The sequence below is a fragment of the Thermobia domestica genome, chromosome 8 (assembly GCF_964235325.1).
Source record: "Thermobia domestica chromosome 8, izTheDome1.hap1.1, whole genome shotgun sequence".
Lineage (NCBI taxonomy): Eukaryota > Metazoa > Arthropoda > Insecta > Zygentoma > Lepismatidae > Thermobia > Thermobia domestica.
In genome coordinates, this window is record NC_137461.1 from 99,757,071 (window position 1) to 99,781,472 (window position 24,402).

Sequence of the window (24,402 nt, forward strand, 5' to 3'; positions counted from 1 at the left end):
CCAATGCACTTATCTGCCACCTTAGAAGTTTGTTAGTAAGGGAAGTTCTGCATAACTATGTTCTGCAGGGGGCAGGTTTTGAAATCATTCTAGAGATGTTGTTTGTTGATCTGAAAAGATTACTGGTCGAGCTCTTGCGAAGGCTTCTCATATAATAATTACAAGTACTAAGACAGCGATGAAAGAGAGGAATGAGCCAATACTTGACACTATATTTCATGTACTATAAGCGTCTGGGTAATCTGAATATCGACGAGGCATTCCTCTTAGTCCTAAAAAATGCTGAGGGAAGAATGTGATATTTACTCCTATAAATATTACTAAGAATTGAATTTTTAGTCATGTGGGGTTTATTGTTGTTCCTCTAAATAAGGGGAATCAATGAATAAGTCCCGCTATGATAGCGAATACGGCACCCATGGATAGTACATAGTGAAAATGTGCTACTACATAGTAGGTGTCGTGGAGAACAATATCTAAAGATGAGTTTGCTAGTACGACTCCTGTGAGACCACCTACGGTAAATAGGAAAATGAAGCCTAAGGTTCATAAAATTGAAGGTGAATAAGTTATTTGTGCTCCATGAAGTGTGGCGATTCATCTAAATACCTTAATTCCTGTAGGAACGGCAATGATTATTGTGGCTGCAGTAAAGTAAGCGCGAGTGTCAACGTCTATACCGACAGTGAACATATGGTGAGCCCATACAATAAATCCTAAGAACCCAATTGCTAGCATTGCATAAATTATTCCTAAAACACCGAAAGTTTCCTTTTTACCACTTTCTTGGGTTACAATATGTGAAATTATGCCGAATCCTGGAAGAATTAAAATGTAAACTTCAGGATGGCCGAAGAATCAGAATAGGTGTTGATATAAACTTGGATCTCCTCCTCCTGAAGGATCAAAGAAGGAGGTATTAAGATTTCGATCAGTTAAGAGTATTGTAATAGCTCCTGCTAGTACGGGAAGGGATAGAAGAAGCAATACGGCAGTAATTACTACAGATCAAACGAATAATGGTATTCGTTCTAAGGTTATTCCGGGAGTTCGCATGTTAATTACAGTTGTAATAAAATTTACTGCCCCAAGAATTGAGGATACACCAGCTAGATGGAGGGAGAAAATAGAAAGATCGACAGAGGCTCCGGCGTGAGCAATAGCTCTAGAAAGAGGGGGATATACAGTTCATCCTGTTCCCGCACCACTTTCTACAATTCTTCCTGTTAATAGTAGGGTTAGTGAGGGTGGCAGTAATCAGAATCTTGTGTTGTTTAGACGGGGGAATGCTATATCAGGTGCTCCTAGTATTAAAGGTACTAATCAATTACCAAAGCCTCCAATTATAATAGGCATAACTATGAAGAAAATTATAATGAAAACATGAGCAGTAACAATTACATTATAAATTTGATCATCACCAATTAGACTACCTGGTCGACCAAGTTCTGCTCGAATAAGAAGACTTAGTGATGTTCCTACTATCCCTGCTCAAGCCCCAAAAATTAAGTATATTGTACCAATATCTTTATGGTTTGTAGAAAATAATCATCGTTGCAAGTGAATTAAATAGGGTGGCCGAAACATTAGGTGATAGATTGTAAATCTATTTATGGTTAAATAAACCTCCTATTAGGTTTTATAGTCAATATTTATGATATCGGACTGCAATTCCGGAGTAGTAGTTAATATACTAAGACCTAAAAGATCGCCTTTTATTTATAGCTTTGAAGGCCATTAGTTTTTTTAACTTAAAGTCTTGTTTAAAGGATGTTGACAGTTAGAGGTAAAATGATTATGCCTCTTAATGAAGTAATAATGAATATTGATCTAATTGATGTTTCTTGATTTTTTTTCATTAAAGATGTTCATGTTTGGTTATGGTGATTAATAATGAAAGCAGCATAGGCGATTCGTATATAATAGAAAAGGGTAATTAGTGCTGTTATTACTATTAGGGTGAGGATAATAAATGATATCTGTTCTGCAGTTTTTATAATGATGATTCATTTAGGTAAAAATCCTAAGAATGGTGGGAGGCCACCTAAAGATAAAAGACTAGTAAAAATAGCTAATTTTGTTGTTACGACGATTTTATTAGAAAAGGTTTGGCTAATGTGAAATATTTTGTTTATTGCGAAAAGAGTGACTGCTATTGTTGAGAGTAGGGCATAAAATAGGAAATAGAGGGATCATGCTATATCACTTAATAGTAGGGCTATAAGTATTCAGCCGGTGTGATTAATAGATGAGAATGCTATGATCTTACGAAGTGATGTTTGATTTAAGCCGCCAATTGAGCCAACTACTAAGGACAAGGCTAAGGTTAGGTAGATTAAATTTGTGGGTTTTAAGCTGTAGGAAAGTAGGCCAAGGGGAGCCAGTTTTTGTCATGTTATTAAAATAATGCAGTCTATTCAAAGTATGGCTTCTATTACTTCGGGCATTCAGAAGTGGAGAGGGGCTGCACCTATTTTAAAAAGTAAGGAAATAGTGATTAAATAGTATGTAGTTTGCAGCCCTATGTAGAGTAAAATGATTGCTATTAAAAGTAAAGATCTTGCAATGGCTTGTACTAGAAAGTATTTTAAAGCAGATTCGGTGTGACGTTGATTATTAGTCTTTGAAATCAGGGGGATGAATGATAGGAGATTAATTTCAAGACCAATTCAAGTACCAAATCATGATGAGGAGGTTAGGGAAATAAGAGTTCCTAACACGAGTGTTCTAGAGAATAAAAGAGTTTTAGGATTAGTGAGCATTAGAAAAAGAAGAGTAATCTTCATATGCGGGGTATGAGCCCACTAGCTTATCTTAGCTTATCTTTCTACGCCTTAGTGTAGGGTGCACGTTGATTTTTGATGTCAAAGGTGAAAGTTTAATTCTTTTAGGTATAATAAGAGTATATTGAAATACTTGATTTATCCTATCACGATAATCCTTTAATCAGGCATCTTATTATTTAATAATTATATATAGCGGTATATGAGAATTTAAATAGATCAATATTGAGTTATGATAATTAAATTTAGAAATATTATATATTAATAATAATTAAAACTTGAAAATCTATTAAATCCTCTTAATTAACCTGAAATACCGGCTAAAGGTATATTAATAAGCTTAACGTATCCAGTATATGCTAATTTTTACAGCATATGTGTAAGGAGAAAATAAATATACTTGTATAGGATACAATTTTGTTTGAGGGGGGAAAAAACAAAATTGTATCCTAGACAAGGGGGAAAATAGGGTTTATTTAATACTAATTTTTATTAATTAGATTAAATACATAATTAATAATTATTTATTTTAGCGTTATGGATTAACAATAAAGTATTATCCTGGCTTTTCTTCTCTTGTTTAACTAGTTGTACATGTAACCTTTTGGGTAAGAAGTAAGCATTATTGGTCTTAAGGTAAATAATGGGGTATGATTAGTCGCAGTACTTGTTTTTGTTTATTAATTAGTGTTTGAAGCAGTTAAGGTTTAAGGAGACCCGGCGAAATTCGTGCCAGCCGCCGCGGTGAGACGAGGGGGTTGAAGGGAAGAATTAGTGACGGTTAAACTATAGTTATAAATTTAGATTGAAGGGCTTGTTTTGTTTATTTTTAGGTGAAATTATTATTTAAAATAATGAGTTCTATTTTTGAAGCTATGAAATTATTTTTTAAACTAGGATTAGATACCCTATTATTTTTAATGTAAAATGTAATACCTGGGTAATAGTAGTTATGTTCTTGAAACTCAAAGGATTTGACGGTATTTTAGGCTGTTCAGAGGAATCTGTCCCGTAATCGACAATCCACGATATATTTTACTTACTGTTGTCAGCAGTTTGTATACCGCCGTAGTTGAAGGTATTAGGGAGAGATTAGGGACTTTCATTACCTTTATTGAGGAAAACTTCAGGTCAAGGTGCAGCTTATCAGTAAGAGGAGATGGATTACAATAGAATGTTTATACGGATTTTATTATGAAATTATTTAAATGAAGGTGGATTTGAATGTAATGTTAGTTATGTTACTATTATGAGTGTGGCTCTAAAATATGTACACATCGCCCGTCGCTCTCATTTGTTTAGGTGAGATAAGTCGTAACATAGTGGGTGTACCGGAAGGTGTGCCTAGATTGAATTGATAGCAAAATAGAGCTTGTTAGTTGAGCTATTCGTTTACATCGAGGAGGTTTCTGTGCAATTCAGATTATTTTGATTGAAGGAGATACTTATTATATGCATATATATTAGTTAAGATTAAGTGAATCAACTTTAATTGATGTTATTGTATAGGGTATAGAATTAATTTGTTAGTATTATAGTTAATTAGTACCGTAAGGGAATGTTTAAATAGGTGAAAATTTTTTTGGAGGAAGGAAACATGAAATGTTGTACCTTTTGTATCAGGGGACACTGAATAATATAGTTATATAATTATTTCCCGAAATGGAAAGAGCTAAAATATTATGATATTATAGGTGGCATATTATTTATAAATTTTATTTTAGTGGTGAGATGCCTTTCGGTTTCCATTATATCTGGTTGTACAAGAATTGAATTTAATTCAGCTGCAGTTAGACTTGTTGTGAGGTCAGTTCATTATAGTTTTGCTGTGAGTAACAGTAAGGGGGATTTGCTCTTTACTTTTGTTTATTTATAATGTGGTTTATATTAAATGAAAGATGTGGGCTTAGAAGTAGCCATCATTTGTAATTTTGTTATAACTTATTTAAGTTATTTATTATATTTTATTACATTTAATTTATTATTGTACTATTTGTTTTAAATTAGTTAAGACAATTTATAATGGTGTTATTAGTATATTAGTGAGAATGATTAAAGGAATTCGGCAAAAATTTCCTCCGCCTGTTTATCAAAAACATGTCCTTTTGTTAAAATAAAAGGTCTGACCTGCCCAGTGAGGTTTTAAACGGGCGCGGTATTTTGACCGTGCGAAGGTAGCATAATCATTAGTCCTTTAATTGTGGGCTTGTATGAAAGGTTGGACGAGTGGAAGACTGTCTTTATTTGTAATATTGAATTTTACTTTTGAGTGAAAAGGCTTAAATGATTTAGGAGGACGATAAGACCCTGTAGATCTTTATATTTAAATATTAATTTTTGTAGTTGATAATGAATAAATTTATTTGACTATTGCGTTGGGGCGACGAGAAGATAAATAAACTCTTCTTAATATAATTACTTTTAAGTATTTCTGTGATCCTTTATTAATGATTAATAGACTAAGTTACCTCAGGGATAACAGCGTAATTTTTTTTGAGAGTTCATATCGACAAGAGAGATTGCGACCTCGATGTTGGATTAAGATTTTGTCTAGGTGCAGAAGCTTAGCATATAGGTCTGTTCGACCTTTAAAATCTTACATGATCTGAGTTCAGATCGGCGTGAGCCAGATCGGTTTCTATCCTTTATTTAGAGAGTAGTACTTTAGTACGAAAGGACCAAGTACTAATAATATTTATTGTTAGAGAATAAAAATAATAGCTATTACTTTGGCAGATAAGTGCATTAGATTTAGGATCTAAGAATGAATGAGTTGAGTCCAGGTAATAATGTATTATGATTATATTATAGGTGTAGTTTCTTACTTGATTTTAATTATTTGTGTTTTAATTGGGGTTGCATTTTTGACTTTATTAGAACGAAAGGTTTTAGGATATATTCAAATTCGGCGAGGTCCCAATAAGGTAGGTATTTGTGGTTTACCTCAACCTTTTAAGTTATTTACTAAGGAACAAGTTTTTCCTACTATATCTAACTATTATCCTTACTATCTAGCCCCTGTTTTTAGTTTATTTTTGTCTTTGTTGGTATGATTAAGAATTCCTTATTTCATCAAAAGGGCCCGGGTCGAAAGGTCTCCGCAACAAAAGGGCCCGGGAATCGTTTGTTAACACAACGCAAAAATTTGAGATTTAGATAGCAATAATAAATATAACAATTATAATGATATCTGCAGAATTTTTGTGTAGACTGGTACGGAATGACAAGCAACGTCAGTAACAGAGGCGACTCTTGAGCGAAGTGACATTGGTAAAAATTAACATTTTACGAACGCAATCCACAAGAAATTAACTGCACAAGTGTATGATGGAATTTCATTTACTGTGGAAAACATTAACGGTCTCAAAACAAAAGATAAAAAACACATCAACCACTTTTTGTTCATTGTTATGCATATTGTGATTATTATTATTATTATATTACTTTTATTATTATTACCATTTTTATTAATAATAGAAATATGCAAGGTCAGTGGTAGCCCATGCCTTCAAACCAGTATACGCCACTGTTTGAAACTATGAACTCTACAGTAACGTCGGTCGTCTTTCGATCATTTTATGTTCGAAGGTGTGCAAGGGTGTCTTACCCCTTCCCCCAAAGCATGAAAAGCAAACAATATTTTCGCGAACATAGCTAGAGGCAGAGAGGGAGTGACACAGAACACACACAACTCGCTGTGTAGCTGCAAGAGACCTATGGGTAATTATAGTTGCCCTCTTGTTACAAGGCGTTCAGTATCAAGGTCAGTTCCTGCAGTTGAACACGAAGTTGATTGTTAGAAAACAAAATCATACAACTAGTCTCTTCTGTCTACTTTTCACGAATATTTTTCACCTTTATGCGTACAGGTCACGTCTGGCATAGATTTAAAAGGCATGCTATGTCAAGTATATATTCCCAAAAAGATATGAGTACTCAAAAGGCAAAAAACTGTAGCTACTTTTGTTTTCCTTTTTCTATTAGCCAGTAGAAGTGTTGTTTCAATATCCTTCTTGTAGCTTGCTTAGCATTCACTCCCTCTTTTTAGTTGAGCTTTCGGCTATGAATACTAGGGATGGCCACATTTTTTTCGAAAAATACTTTTTCGAAAAATGAATTTTCCGTAAATGAAAGGGGAAAACGAAAATTTTTTCGAAAGTATGACAAATTTTTCGAGAAACGAAAAACGAATTTTTTCGAAAAAGGGAAAACGAAAACTACCGAGAAACGGAAAACGGATAATTTTTGTAAAACAAACTGAATTTATTTCATTTGTTAGTACTTCCAAACTATAGTATACTATGCATACGTACAGGAAGTCTTATAGAACGGCTATGTTCATCAGTCTGCCTATCCATCCGTTCGTCTGTCAGCTGGTATCAGAGCAAGAACGGTAAGAAATAGAAAGAAGCATAGGTTTGCAACACGAATAGATTCATCTAATGCATTTGACTTTTATTTAATCCAGAAGTGGTAGAGATCTATCGCTTTCTGCTACATTGTTGATCAACACAGAACACAAACGGTAACATATAGAAAGACGCGGTTTTCCAGAACCAATTCAGTGTCCCAAGAATATATTCAATGTTCGCCCTTATTACACTTGCAGCTTAAGCTATGCCTAAGTGTCGGAAGTCTTTAGAATGGCTTTGTCCGTCTGTCTGTCGAGAGGTGTCAGAGCAAAACAGTAACAAATATTGAGAAGTTGTTTCTTGCGGTCGATTTAGAGCCCCTAAAATAGGTTCGATCTCCTAAATTAACCCTCCATTTAAAACCGTAAGTGGTTCATATACCATTTTTGTTTTCAATTTGTATCGCTATAGAACAAAAAGAGTAATAGATAGCGAGAAGCGATTTATTGCAAACAATTTAGCGTCTTAAGACAACATACAACTATCCACAACATTCAATCAAAACCAGAAATTGTTTATATTTACTATTATTTCCGGTTTCAATACTGAATTACGAGATATCGAGATGTAGATTTTTGCAATCAATTCAACTATCTAGAATTAGCTCTATCTTTTCCATTAATCCTCTATTCAGATCGGAAGTTGTTTAAAATAATCATTTTCGGTTTAACATTGATCGATATAGAACAAAAATAGTAATAGATAGCCACAAGTGTGCTTTTTTTTTAAACGAATCGACACAGCGTCTCAAGAGTATATAAGCTATATATCATCTCAACGCACAATACTATCGAAATTGAAATTGGCAGAATTTACTGGTATATTCAATAGGGATTCAATACGGATTTTTATAAAGCAAAAGCTTGAAGAAATAGTGATGCGGTTTTTCGCGATCGTCTAAGCGTTCTAAGAATAGGCTCTACCTTCTCTCTTGATCTCTATTCACACCAGAAGTGGTTCAAATTAACGATTACAAGTTTCAACATTAATCGCCACAGAACAAAATTAATAATAGATAGCGACAAGTGGTTCTCCTACAATCGATTCAGGTTCTCAAGAGGAAATACAATTACAATCCGCAACACTCCACAAGGGCAGAAATGGTTGAAGTTTATTACTATTTTTGATTTTATAGGTAATACTAATTTCTATAGAGCAAAATCGGTCAGATATATCGAGATTCATTTTTTAAAAAATTAATCCAGCATCCCAAGAATAGATTCCACCTTCTTCGTTAACACTTTATTTGAACCGAAAGTGTTCAAATTAACCATTTCCGGTGTTAACACTTATCGCGATAAAACAAAAATTGTAATGGATAGCGACAAGCAATTTTCTGGAATCAATTCAGGGTTTTAAGAGAACATATCGTCATAACCTGCTTCACTCTGCTGTAACCGGAAATGCTTGAAATTTACTACTACTTTCGGTTCTAATACTTATATTCATAGAACAAAACTATAAAAGATACACTGTTCAACAAATTTTAATCGAAAGTATATAAATTCTTTGAAATTGCGATTTTTACATTCATTTAAGCATAATATGAAAGGAAATGATAATAGAAGAACTTTCTTAGCTCAGGTTGTGAAAAAAACGCCCTTGTACAACAGTAGCTGTATATATACAAATGTATTAATATTTATAGAACATTTAAGCAAAATCCTTGTAAAAACCTACATTTCACTTTTTATCTATTTCACTGTGATGTGATAAGCTGGGGAGTTAAGAAGTACCCTAACCTATAGCTTTCTATACCCTTGTACTTCCTTTTTCAAAATTGCGCAAATACCAGTTTCACAGCGATACAGAAAATAAAGTAACCGTGGTCAAGTTAAACATTAATAATTCCGTAATAAAAATCAGTATTAACATCAAAACATGAAAAATATGTACAAATACCTTTTTGTGCAAGAACTACACTGCAATGTAGACAAAAGTTTCAAGTGATCCCTTGTACAGGATTATGTTTATTTTATTTTGAGCGTCTTCGTTTGGCTTGCTTTTTGTAGGTTACATCTGGAGCATCCCTTGCAATAGTCCAACAGTAGTAGGCCAATATGTTAGAACTCCACTTTCCCTCATATCTCTTCTCCATGGCTGCAATATCTTGATGGAAACGCTCACCATGTTCGTCACTTACTGCTCCACAATCTTCGGGAAAGAAGTTTAGATGTGAAAGAAGAAAGTGGAGTTTCAGAGACATATTACAACCAAGATTTTCGTAGCACAATAACAACTTTGCTACCAGTTGTTTGTAATTTGTTGCTCGGTGTCTTCCCAAGAACTGTAAACAAACACTCTTCAAGCTTTCCCACGCAGCTTTCTCCTCACCTTGGAGAATTTCGTCGAACTTGTGATCTTTGAATAGTTGCCTAATCTGTGGCCCTATCAAAACACCATCTTTAACTTTGGCATCACTTAGTCGAGGAAATTGTCCTCTTAGGTACTTATAGGCCTCATCCTCTTGGTTTATGCTCTTAACAAAACTTTTCATAAGACCTAATTTAATATGTAGAGGGGGAAGCAAAATTCGGTTACGATCTACCACTGGTTCATGCTGCACATTTTTCACTCCCGGCTGAAGAGTTTCTCTGGTACTCCAATCACTTTTGCGGTAATGAGATCCACGATCTCTACTGTCCCATTCACATATAAAGCAACAATACTTTGTATACCCTATTATACCTTTGTATACCTACTATTACTTTAAGGTCAGCACAAATGAGCCACTGAAAATCGTAATATTTAATGGCTTGAAGTAAACGTTTCAAGTTTTCATAAGATTCCTAAATATGAACTGCGTAACCCACAGGAATTGAAGGAAGTTCATTTCCAATGTGTAAAAGCACTGCCTTTAAACTCACCTTGGACGAATCTATAAAGAGCCTCCACTCCGTACGTTCGTAATTAATTTTAAGTGCCCTCATGAGACCATTTACATCTGTACATGCCACAAGTGTGTCTTCCATAGTAAAAAATGAAGTGAACATCTTCTCCCTATTCCGATACACTGAAATATTTACTTTTTCCTGCAATAAATTCCATTGCTTTAAGCGTGACGCTAAAATTTCGGCTTTGCTTTTCGAGAGGTCCAAGTCTCTGATTAGATCACTTAGTTCCTCTTGAGTAAGTCTATGTGGTACACATGGAGGTTCTTCTACAACAAACGTAGGGTCCTTCGAAGTACTTGATTCAGGAGCTTCAACTTCTTGATCATCATCAGAAAAAAGATCGTATTCTTTAGGTGGGTCAGGAACAGGTAGTCCTTCTCCATGTGGAATAGGGCGCATTGCAGAAGGAATGTTAGGATAGATCAAGGCCCGCTTCTTCTTCGTGGAAATTCCCTTTTTGACGGAAGGAACCATACAAAAATAACAGTCTCTGATGTGGTCGCTTGGCTCCCTGCAAATAATGGGCACTGCAAAAGGCATTGAGCACCTTTCCCATTAATCCAATTTCTTTGATTGCTGGCACAAGTGCTACAATGTGGGGTGCCCAAGATTTATCTTGGTCTCCAATTTTACAACCAAAGTAATATTGATAGGCTTTTCTTATTAGTGGTGTTATAGTCTGCTTTTGTGAGAAAAATGTCATTTCCCCACACACGTAGCAGAAGCTATCCGCACTGTTTACACAATTTCGCGACATTTTTGTTTATTGAAATCCTCAAAATGTCACTTGAAATAGTTCCGACAACTATTTAAAAATACACATTCGAAATACCAGTATTTTTTCGTACTTGTAGTTGTATTTTTATGTCCTGCACTACACAAACGTCACACCCAAAACGCTGATAACTGCACTAAACGTATCTTTCCTAACAATAGCAGAACACTACTGAGATAAGGAACACAATGAAACCAAGCGTTCATATAGTTTCTCCAGTGTTGCCGGATCAGTGTAACATTTTACCCCAAACGAAGCGAATATATTTATTTTTAAAGCGTTATTATTAGACAAGCCTGTAAAACGAAAAGTAGAGCTAATATTCGAAAATAACTTTCAAATTCGTGATCAGCACCACAAAATCAATAAGAATTAGCTGATTTTGTTCAATTTACATTTTCGTTGTTGAACAGTGATATCGAGAAGTTTTCTGAAATTAGCATCCTAAAAATAGATTCCGTCTCCTCCCTTAACCCTCTATTCAAACCGGAAGTGGTTCAAATTAGCCATTCCTGCCTTCAATCTTTATCGGCATAGAACAAAAACGATAAGTGATAGCTAGTAATGGCTTTTTGATACGGATTCAGCATCCGAGGAACAGATTCTATCTTTGATCTTATTAATCTATTCCAACCAAGAATTTTAGTTGTGCCACTTGTTGTACTGAAGTTTGAATATTCAATCCGCATGGATTGCAAGTCTGCCGTAGTTTTACACTGTGAAACGAAACTCATTTGCTTCTCTACAAAAACAGGAAGTAGGAAAAATGGGGTCTAGGTCAAAACCCCCACAGTCAAAACCCCCACACTCAAGAAATGTCAAAACGCCCACACAAACGGTCATAACCCCCACACAAATGAACAAATCTCCCAAACGGACGAACGGTCAAAACCACCACAGCCAAAACCCCCCACACTCAAGAAATGTCAAAACGCCCACAAAATCGGTCAAAACTCCCACACAAATGGACAAAACAGCCACACATAGCAACGGTCACAATCCCCACATAAATGGACAAAACCCCCACACAAATGGTCAAAACTCCCACATGCAGAAATTGTCACAACTGCCACACAAATGGACAAAAACCCCACACAATCGGACAAATCCCCCACACTCTGAAATGATCGTGATTGCACGTCTTTGTTGCGGCTCTTTATGACGCCCACTTTAGTGTTTCTGTCATTAGAAAACAGTGCAAGAAGAATAGTTGCAACATCAGTTTAAGTGGAATAAAAAATGTTATTAAAAAGTACAAGGGCAAGATATGCAACCAGGATCTTTTCAGAGTGTGGGAGATTTGTCCGATTGTGTGGGGGTTTTGTCCATTTGTGTGTCAGTTGTGACAATTTCTGCATGTGGGAGTTTTGTCCATTTGTGTGGGGATTTTGTCCATTTATGTGGGGATTGTGACCGTTGCTATGTGTGACTGTTTTGTCCATTTGTGTGGGAGTTATGACCGTTGGAGGTTATGACCGATTAGTAGTGTGGGGGTTTTGGCTATGGGGGTTATGACCGTTCGTGTATTTGGGAGATTTGTCCATTTGTGTGGGGGTTATGACCGATCGTGTGGGCGTTTTGACATTTCTGAGTGTGGGGGTTTTGGCTGTGGGGGTTATGACCGTTCGTGTATTTGGGAGATTTGTCGATTTGTGTGGGGGTTATGACCGTTTGTGTGGGCGTTTTGACATTTCTTGAGTGTGGGGGTTTTGACCGGTTCCCGAAAAATGTATCACAATCAGGGAGGATCCAGGGGTCGATCGTCTCCCAGAAGAGAACACTCTTATTTTATATATAAATAAAACCCATCTCAGACTTGGAGTTCGTAAAAATAGCTCTAAGTAGCAGTATTACAACCCCCCCAGAAGTCCGTCCTGGATCCGCCCCTGCTCACAACTCCCGGTTTCAGTATTGATCACTATAGAACAAGCATGATAATAGCGAGAAGCATGAATTCATGACCTTCGCAATAGACTATCTCTAAGTTTTATACTGTGGTAGAAATTTACTACCACTTCTAATTTCAATAGTGATCACCATAGAGCAAAAATAATAAGAGATAATGAGATATGTTTATATATATGAATCCAGGATTCGAAGATTGTCATATCGATCGCTATCCCTCTATGTAAACCGGAAATAGTGAGAAACTACCATTTCCGATTTCATAGAAAAGACGATAGCCGGAAGCAGTTTTTGATATGGATTCTGTGCCACAATGGTAGTTTCCATCTCTAAGTTTAATGCAACCGAAACTGATAAATACTTACTATATCTCTGGTTACAATCTTTTTTTCTCATAGAACGAGAGAAGTACTAGGAAGCGACAAACGTTTCTTTTAAATATATAATTTCATAATTCCAAGAAAAGATTTCAAGCCCTGTAACTGGTCTAGTGGCTAGCGCGTATTCCTTTGATGCACAGGGTCCCGAGTGGGAAAACATTGAAGGTGTTATGGTGGTTCGGATTCCACTTTAAGATGTAGGTCCACGTCTTGTATAGTCTTGCTCGATACTGAAAAAGGACGCTGAACTTCAGCAAACAACCAAATAAAAAATATTTCATCTTAGTAGTATTCTTCTACTGAAGTTAGTAGCAGTAAAAACTAATACGAAAACGAAGACCCACCTATTTAAAATTTGAATTCTCGTTTGATGAGATTATTATAGTCAGATACTTAGTTGTTTGTCCTACCGTATATAAAACATCTTTAGAACAAATAAACCATTCAATAGTATTTTGTTAGGAATTAAATTGCCTATGTTTGAAAGCAATCAAATTGTTTTTGATACTGACTTAATTAGTTATAGAAAATAAGAGAAATGAATGGGGGATCTTAGTGAGAAGTCTTTAGTATCAGTACATATAATCACTTCATGTTTCATATTTTGTTAAAATCAATTGTTAAAAGTCAATTTATTACAGAGTTGCCTGATACTATCACGATCAGTTTATACAGGATCCTCCTATTTGGTAATTTGTTAGTCTTTTTACATTATAAAATATATTGTCGGGCTAATTGCTGTATCGCCGGACCAATTTTAGGAAATTTACCGGGTCAATTGGAGAATTTATTTAAGTTTATGAGGTAGAGTGATTGAAAGTCAGGTAAGGGGAATAGTAAAAGCTCAGATAGTGATTATATTTGCTGGTTGTTTTTGATATTGTAAGCGGCACTGTATGTGGAGGCGGATGGACTATTTCGCGGAGAGGTACATTTGTTTTACTATACGGATCCATAGATTGTAAAATGTATAGATAAATTTGAGCAAATTTTTAATTTGCCCATTTCATGTCGAGAACAGAAACCAACAAACCCCTGTGGGGCTTCTAACCCGTTAATACTACTATCACTACCCCTACTCCTCCTCCTCCTTCTCCTCCTAATACTACTACTACTGCTACTCCTACTCCTACTTATACTATGGATCCGTATAGAAAAACTGCGCACCTAATAACATAATCTAACGTAACTTAATGTAATCCAACCAAATATAACAGAATGCAGTGTATTTTGCTCCACTTTTTCGATTTTCAAATTGGTCCGGCGATTCAGCAGTAATGCCATATTGTCGATAACACATTAATAATCACTATTAGTAAATAATTATTTTTTAATATTCTGTAAAATATAAATTTTACACTGTTTACCATCGTGAATTATTATTTCTAATTTATATCCCTCAAGAACCGAGAACCAAGGGTCTGTCGATCACAATATTTCATGCTGAGCTCGCACGCGTACCAGACTCGTTAAAGTCTATGACCATATCAACGTTGGCCAATATCGGATGAGATTAACGCGTTTTAATGAAATTTATTCATTTAACTAAGTTCAAGTCCAAATTTTCTGGACAGTATTTTGAAAAAAAAATACTGCTACAGGCTAGTCAGAGCATCAATGCAACTGTGTACTGTCAGCAGTTGAGCCGTGTTCAAGAAAAAACTCAAGACTCTGGAGCCAGCACTTCTGAATCGCAAAGGAGTCCTCCTGTTACAGAACAACGCTAAGCCCCACCCTGGCTAGGATGACCCGGGACACCATTCTACACTTTGGATGGGAAACACTATTGTATCCGCCATACTCCCCGGACATTGCACCGTCCGATTACCACCTGTTCCATTCCTTGGACAATCAGCTTAGAGGACGCCAGTTCAAATCCCTAGTAGAGGTGCAAAATGCACTTGATACCTTCTTCGAATCACGGTCCACCAAGTTCTACCGCGATGGAATACATGGCCTTCCAAAACGTTGGCAGAAGGAGACTATTTTTGATCTTCCAGGTATGTTTTAGGTTAAATATCGATGTTTGAAGGTGTTGGGTGAAAAAGCGATAGATCTTTCTTGGTTACCATTATAGTTACTAAGCTCGTCAAGATCTACCGCCTTACCAAGTTTGGTAAAAATTGGATGAGTTCCATCTTTCACGCTTTAATGAAATTTCTTGATTTCACTTATTCCAAACCTAACATTGATAGCTAATAACTCAGGAATAAAAAGTCTGTACATCGTAATATTTTATATGAGCTTCCATGCATACCAAGCTTGTCAATATTTACGATCCTACCAACTTTCATCAAGATCACTTGAGTTTAATCAAATGCGACTTAGTGAAATTTTTTGATATCACTAACTTAAAACACAAATTTCATTAGCAATAACTCTGGAACCAAATTCCCAAACACCATAATATTTAACGTGTGTACTAAATACATCGCAGTCCATAACCATACTAATTTTGGTCGTGATTGGATGAGTTTCGTCAATAGTAGGCACTACACACTATCCTTTCATTAGATCCCAATCCAAGGAGCACGGTAGCTCAGTTTGAACGCTTTCCTCTTGTGCATTTGATCCCAGGCAAAGTAAGTTCGTGGCAGACAACATCGTGTCCGTGTATTTTCCCGGAGTACTCCCATTTCCTCTCACATTATCATTCCACGAATTCAGAAAAATTTTCGAGAAACTAAAAATCATCGAAAAAGGGAAAACGATTTTTTCGAAAAACGATTTTTTTCGAAAAAACGAAAAACGATTTATTTTTCGAAAAACGAAAAACGAAAGATCTTTCGAAAAAACGGAAAACAATTTTTTTTCGAAAAATGAAAAACGAAAAAATTTCCGAAAAACAAAAAACAATTTTTTTCGAAAAACGAACGAAAAAACGAGAAATGAAATTTCCGAAAGTCGAAAAACAGATTTTTTGAAAAGGGCCATCCCTAATGAATCCCACCGCGACAAGTCGTGGTTCTTATGATAGTGGCGTATTTTCGTCCGGAGAAATTATGAAAATAATAAATAATGTAGAGTCCAATGCGTAGTTTGTACGAAGATTCTAGCATCAATTTATGTGACACACATACCTCTTTTCATATAACATCGCTGCTGAACGGGACGTTAAACTCTAAATCAAAACTCAACACATACCTCTTTCTACTTAAAAATATTGTGTGGTATACAATATTCGGAATTCAAGATGGCTGCCATGATGTGCACTAAATCATTTAACGCAGTTTATACACCAATGCCAAATTGTAACATTTGCTTTTCCTCCGTCTATGCGTCTCTTTGTTACAGCCCTGTCATAATACATTCCCTATTTGATACATATGTAAAACATAGCACACCCTGTCTCAAACAGATGAAGTGTCAAAAATGAATTCACATTCTCATTTGTGGGAATATTCAAGTCTAAGTTGAAGTGTAAAATCATAACCTTTTACATTTAAAACAATATTGTGTGATATGTGATATGGCGGAATTCAAGATGCCTTCCATGGAGACCACGCTCCAAATCAATGCAATTGACATGTCGTTATTATTGTTTTGTCCCAATACTTTTCAGTAACCCTGTATACAGATCCACATATGTCTTCTCACAGCAAAATTAAACTAATGTTTTCCACAGAATATTTTTCATACTAATATGTATTTTTATACTTTGATCCAGGAGTAGAAATGAAATTTTAGAAGTAAGGTAAAAGTCAGCAATAGATAAAGTTTGATTGGGCTATGTCACGAGAATACAAACTCAGAAAGACGGTAGTTAGGGGCGGACTGGCCAGGGCCCCTAGGTCGCAATCGCGCCGTAGGACCTCTACGAAAACAATGATGAAAGAATAAAGAAAGAAAGAGAAAGAAAAGCTAAAGCAAAAGAGAGCTAAATAATTCGGTAGCTCAGTGTTATTATGCTACCAACACACACTCCTCTTCCATCTTTCCATCAATCAGTAAGTTATCTTTTTTAATAGGGTCCTTTTGTTACTAGATTTGTGGCTAGCCCATCTTTCACTATGGTCTTTTATTATCAGAAACTGTGATTTAGTTTGCACCTGGGGCCTTGGGCCCTTCTTTCAATATATTGGACAGTTGAGGCCTTCTTTCATTTCATTGAGCTGTTGCTGTCCTAGGCATGTTTTTCATCATGTTGAGCTGTTGGGACCTGGGACCTTTTTCCATAATGTTGGGTAGTTGCGGCCCTTTCAAGGTTGAAGTCTGGTGCCTGGTTTGTAGCTGGGTTCATATTTAACCATAGGCTGATTGGTTCTTTATGGATCTTAATACATCTTGTAGGTCTATATTTGATAATTCAAAAATGGAAAAACAGCGCATTTTAAAAAATTTATTTTCTATCAAAAAGTTTACAAAATAACAGGAGAAAACAGTGGGAGACGCCAAGAAAGCAGACATTTTCAACATAATGGTTGATTCTATCCAAGGTGTTTCAGGGCTTAATCAGCTGGCTATAGTAATTCTCTACGTTATAAACGGTCAAGTATTTTAGCGGCTGTTAGCAATTGTCATAAACAGCTTGGGCGTCTCTGGCGAAGGAACGAGGGGGACGCGTCTATCCTATATTTTGAAGTACAAAATATTCAATATTTTGTTTTAATTTAATTTATTTACTAACGACAGAATAACATATAAATAATAATAATTATATTTATTTGTCATATAATATTCAGGCTGTGTAACAATTATAACAGAGTTCTTGATATACCTCACGGAGTCCGTGAAGGTAAGCAGAAATATAACAAATGGAATTAAAGATAATAAACAGGTTGGGCTAGATAGTATCATTTAAATAACTTTCTTTGATGTCCTCCCCAAATTGTATATGCCAGAGACGCCAGTGGTAAACAGTGACACTACAAGACAAGTAACTTATAATGAAATGAAAAGAGTACTTTGTGACAAAAATGTTTTGATGTCTGGTATTGTAAGTTGCTCTTTTGATGGAGCTGCTAACTTCAGTGGATGCTATTAAGGAGTTAAAGCATTACTGGAGAATGATAATCCTAAAAATCATTTACACCCAATGCATGGCTTATGCTCTTAATTTGGTTATGACAAATTCGACTGAGTAGATCCCTGAAGATGCAAATTTATTTGAAACCAGTGCCGTGTTCTGTCTGAATACTACAAAAGAAAGGACGTTTGTAACAAAATGATTGATGCAAGCTACGAGGGACATGACAGACTGCGAAAAGTTCAACAAGTTGGTACAACACGATGATGGAGCAGAAACAAGGCACTGAATGCAGTAGTGGACACTAAGGAGTTTCGCTACGAAACATGAAGCCAAGACGAGGATGACTGCCTATCATCAAGATTATTTAAATTTTTATTGCTCCTCAATGATGATGTACAGGACAGAGGTTTTAATGCGAAATCAAAATTTTAAGCTAAAATTTGCGAATAAATGGACAGAATTTAACACTGTAATGAGGACTTCTGTGTTTCAGGACTTATTTACGGAATCGGAGCCTGTTTCAAACTACCTGCAGTCTCACGGATTGGACTATCTTACAACCTGGAGACTTCTAGACAATTTGCAGCAGCAGCTTCAGAAGAAAATAGAGGCAAAAGATGTCTGTTTAATGCTTTACGAAAATACAAAAATATTTTGTGTGAAAATAAATCAACAGCTTGCGCAATCTGGTGTAGAGATAGCAATGGAAAAAGACTTTCTGCACAGAAGAATCTTAAAGAAGAAGAAAATGCCAGGAGAGCAGATGAACTGGAAAAGAACTTAAATATAAGTGAAAATTATTTATTCATAACAAAAAACTTCAAAGAAAATTCTGAATACAGCTGTTACATGTGTCAGTGATAGATTTCAGCAGCCAAAAGAACTCCAAATACTGGAACCCAAGCACTTTTCAGAAATCAAGAAGAATGGTGTATCTGCAAGAGCTTTCAGAGTTCTTGCGAAAAGAAAACTAAATATAAAACAGGAGAAAATATACAAAGAGCTCCAGCAATTCTCTGTCGTGTATTTCACTGTCACAAAACGTTCTGGTTTTTGATGATCCTGAAGAGAATGATGCCCCTGAATCCGTAGAAGATGATGATGATTATGCATCTGAGCATGCTAAGGGAGATGAAACATCTTTGGGCGAGATTCACGGTAAGAGTGATAATGATGCTGCAAACACCTTGTATAAAAATTGTCATGTGCAGGGAAAATTTTGTACCAATTTCTATCAGTCTAGTTCCTTTAATAATTTATACATTGTATACAAACATGCGTTGTCTCTACCATGCACACAAGTGACATGTGGAAGGTGCTTCTCAAAGTTAAAATTAGAGTAAACAAATCTCAGAGCTAGTTTGTGTGAAGACATTTTGGACACATTTTTGCTAATGAATATGGAAAGAGACATGTTAAATTTAGTGTCTGTGAACGAAGTTATTCAGGAACTCCGCAATTCATAAGCTGAACTGCAAAGAATCTTAACTTTTTAAAATTATTAGTTGTTTAGTGGTTCAGCAGTGTTTATCATTTTCAGTAAAACTGTCGTGTTCATTCCACAGTCAAAAGTTATTACTAGTTGTTTAGTGTTACAATTTTTAGTAAGCTGTCCTGTTCATTCCATAGTAAAAGTTATTCGCTATTATTTTTCTAGTGTTTCAGCTACTATATAGAGTGTCTCAAAAGTCCCATGACATACGGTAACTCTCTTATTATTAGAGTTACAACAAAATATAGGTGAGGAAACGGTCTACAAATATGATGTTTTCAATCTAAAGTGAAATAATTTTACAAATCGGACAAGCCGTTTGGGCTGTACACTCTATATGCGACCAATGTTACATGAAAATGAACGTTACCATTTACCTGGACCCACAACATAAATGAAGTTACTGTCTATTAAAAACATTATGATTGTAGGCTGTTTCTCCTCTTACATTTTGTTGTAACTCTGATAATAACAGAGTTATCCATGTCAGGGGACTTTTTAGACACCCCGTGTGGCAATATAATAATAATCATAAAATATTATCTTGAAAGTTTATGTTTCTGGAAATCCTGTGCTTGCTGTGACATCAAATTTCCAATGACCAATGATAAATTATAGCTTGCAAAAACTATCAAGTAACAACGAATTTACAACTGCATAACGCGATGGCTCATCGCAGATGTTCATTGTACGCAGTGGCGCAACCAGGATTTTATTTCGGGAGGGGCCAAGAATATCCAGTACAGTAGTCTGCAAACGACGTGCTGCACCATTTGATATGGACAAAATTGAAATTTTGAATTCTCCTCATTAAAAGCAATTTAGTTATCTTTATTATTAACATGCTAAAAATCCTTAAAATGAAAATTCCAATTCACAAATTTCGTATTATTAACGGTTACAAGTTTTAAAATTTGCGCTATAATAATTATTTTGAATATCTTTATTTTTGCATAAAATGACACACTCTTTACTAACATTTATTACTCTAAGAAATTAATGTACGGGTTTTCACTGGGTATTTCTCCTTTCGTACAGTGCTTTGACTTAATTCAATATGCATTTATGCATTGATCTATTTTGAAATTTCACCAACATTTGTCTGCAGCGCTACTGTATAAGATAGACCAGGTATGTTTCGGAGAGGGCATGGGCCTCGCGTTCATAGCTGGTTGCGCCACTGATTTACGTTATTTTAGAAATTGGTGTTATAGTCTGAGGGCCCTTCATAGTAACCGCGGCCTAGGCCCTAATACACTTAGTCCTCCTATGACGGGAGTGCAAGCAAACTTTCATGGAGAACGACTTAAGCGATAGCGATTGTTCCAAACCAATCAACAAGCAAACAAAACTAATATTACCATTCAAATTTCCTATTTGTTACTAATAACCACAGATATATTTCCTTCATTTGCACAAACACTTCAATTTACTAAGGGGACACAATCCTCTTGTGCATGCCTGATCTCCACTCTTGCTTTGATCTCAAGCTTTTTACCAGTGGAACCGTATTTACCGGGCCCTTTTGACGCGAGGTCTTTCTGACTTGTGCCTTTTTGACTCGGGCCCAGTTGACGCCTGGAAGTTTTGATCCGGGCCCGTTTGACAAGGGAAAGTTTTGCCTCGGGCTCTTTTGTAGCGGGACTCTTTTGAGCTTGGCAATTTTCATGAGGGACGTTTCGTTTCGGCCCATTTTGACTCGGGCCCTTTTGTTGCGGAGACCTTTTGAACCGGGCCAGTTTGACGCAGGTTCCTTGGTACTCGAGCCCTTTTGTCGTGTAACCCTTTTGACTCGGTTCCTTTTGATGAAAGGCGTTTTGAAACGTGCCCATTTTTACGGAGACCTTTTGAACCGGGCCATTTAGACGCCGGGCCGTTTGACTCGGGCCATTCTGCAGCGATGCCACTTTTTGACCCGGGGCCTTTTGACTCGGGTTATTTTGTCGTGGGTCCCTTTTGACCCGGGCACTTTTTATGGGGGTCGTTTTCATTCGGCCCTTTTTGACTCGGGCCCTTTTGTTGCGGAGGCCTTTAAGCCCGGGAAGTTTGATTCGGCTCTTTTGTAGCAGGGCTCTTTTTCAGCCGGGCTCATTTGAGGCAAGTCCCTTTCTACTCGGGCCCTTTTGCCATGGACCCTTTTGATGAGGGTCGTTTTGATTCGGGCCCTTTTGACTCCTGCCCTTTTGTTGCGGAAACCTTTTGACTCGAGCACTTTTGTTGCGGGGCCATTGTGTTCTGGCTCTTTTGTAGCATGGTCCCTTTTCACATGGGCCATTTTGACTCGTGCCCCTTTGTAGCGGGGCCCCTTTCAACCCGGGTCCGTTTGAAGCAGGGCCGTTTTGACTCGGGTCCTTTTGTCGCGGGCCATTTTGACTCTGGCCTTTCGGTCTTTTCCCTTTGTCGGGCCCTTCTGGCATGGAACCATATATATAACGCAGCAGCTGAAATATCTGGGGAAGGGGGCCTGGAGGAGTATGAGCAAATCGAAGATACATCGATCCAGGGCGCAGTAAAATTAATCACATCACTGTTTATATCAATTTATTTTTTTCTTTCGACATCATATCTGGAGATGAATGTTCTGACTAATAGGCTACAGCGGCGAAAGACGATATACGCTATCAATGATAAGTGTTATGACTGTTAACTTAATATATATAGGGAACAAAACGAAAAACTCTATATCGGTCTACCTCCCCCCCCCCGTTTGAAAAAAATCTTGCGGGCGTTAGTGATTATGATGTTGCCTAGTTAATGTATTATATTATTCTATACACGGAATAAATACTTATGTGTTTTATATAATAATAAGAACCTTATCTATATTTATTACGGCCCTTGCTTTACGACAACGAAACATATTCATGTTCAGCGTAATCAGTTTCCATTCTCAAATAATTACAGTGAGGCGAATGAAATAATTCAAGCTCGAACATGTCGTAGTAAATTCCTGAAGAGTGAAAAGCGCTAGTAGCAGTTGTTAGCAGTTTTTAACTTAACATATAAGACAATAATTTGAAAAACTGAGAATACAAATCTTTTCAGAGATGACAGTGTACTAATGCTTTAAATCTATTCCCTTACTCCCTATACTTACGTTATTTCCCTAGTCAAAATTAATCAACTCTTTAAAATTAATCACAATTTCTTATGCAACCATCCCTTCCTTAGAGTACTGCGTGGTCACATCCCCGTCACGGCGATGTAAAGGCACTTTTGGCGACGAGGATACATTCCTATCGAGAGTTATGTTTGAGTCTGTTTCCAAGTGCACGGCAGATTGAGTATCATGGTCCATGGGAGCACTCGGAACAACTTTTAAATCCTGAACTGACGGTTGGTCACCTACCTGAGCAAGTTGTCCTTCCTGGGTAATTTCCTGGGCCTTGGGATCAGAATTAGTTGGGGGTACTGCAGTAGGTTCCGAAGGAGCAAGAACTTCCGGGTCAGTAGAACGAACTCCTTCCATAGGTGGGTCGGGGCGAATGTCCAGATCTAGGGATGTTTCAACTGCTGGAACATCTTGACTTGAAGCACCAGGGCGAGCAGAAGTAAGCAGCGGAAATTCCGTGTAGTTATCAGTATGCAAAGTATCTTTATCGTGTGGAAGATTATGAGGTATACGGAGCGGTGGCAGTTGGAAGCTTCTAACTTGCGGATTAACTTTGATTTGCTGAACTTTTTTGCGGGGGCACTCTTGAACAAAATGGTCCTGTGAATTGCACAACGCGCAAGTTTGGATTTGTCCTGAGTAACTACCAAATAGCCTTAAACCACACACTGTAATAAATGAAGGAATATTTTGTTTAACCCTCATCTTAATTAATTTACGTCCAGTACGGGTGACATACACATGGTTCGCAGAATACTGTTCGTCTATGATTGACTGTATTTCACCATAATGAGAAAAAACCCGAGTTAACTGTTGGTTACTAAGTTCCATGGGGCACAAAGATACTTTAACGACTGTAAAGCTGTTGTCAGCAAGATCAATAGGAAGTAAATGTTCCTTGTCACTATCGGTGTATTTGACTTCACCATTAGTTGAAGCGAGAATTCGTTCACACAGCACCTTGTTGACTAGTTTAATATACAGTTGTTTCCTTATGTAGTCTAGTTCTATACTATGGAGTTGATCAATTGTTAATTTGAATGTGTTTCGTATCCACTCATGGATAAAAATTGAAGTAGGCTTTTGACTTACTTGACCAAAATTAATACGTAAGGTATTCTCACGCAAACAACTCATGTTGAATTTTCCGTCGAAACACGACCCACAAAAATAACTTCGAAAGCAATATATATATATATATATATATATATATATATATATATATATATATATATATATATATATATATGTAGATCCAGAACACTAACACAAACTTAAGTATCTCACTGAGAATTAACACAATACACAAACTAATTTCGCAATTTGTCCTGTGTTATAACGATGTTACTAGCACGAAGTCTCACGAACGTATGAGCTATTTGTTTTCTAATGTGATCTGAACCTGTTCTACGGTAAAGAGCAATTTTCATTACGATTGTGCTAAGAATTCGTCTCCTTCCATAGGTAATTTCCACTATTTGCTCTATCTATACGTTAGTAGTTAGCATAGATTCATATATTTGGAGTTCGCTGACAATGCATGTAATAAGACATATTAGAAATATTTCGTTAAAACTTTCGTTTTTAGATCTAATCCACGTCTCTCTCAATAACATAGATGTCGCTGCTTCGTGTTGAACTTCAGAATTCCCTCGCGTTCTTGAAAATTCGAACTTTAGC

The 24,402-nt window shown here is 36.4% G+C and overlaps 1 pseudogene; it reads right to left on the bottom strand.

Annotated features, from left to right (window-relative positions):
- Positions 1–21: 21 nt before the first annotated feature.
- LOC145692242 (cytochrome c oxidase subunit 1 pseudogene) lies at positions 22–23,859 on the bottom strand (annotated as a pseudogene).
- Positions 23,860–24,402: the final 543 nt, after the last annotated feature.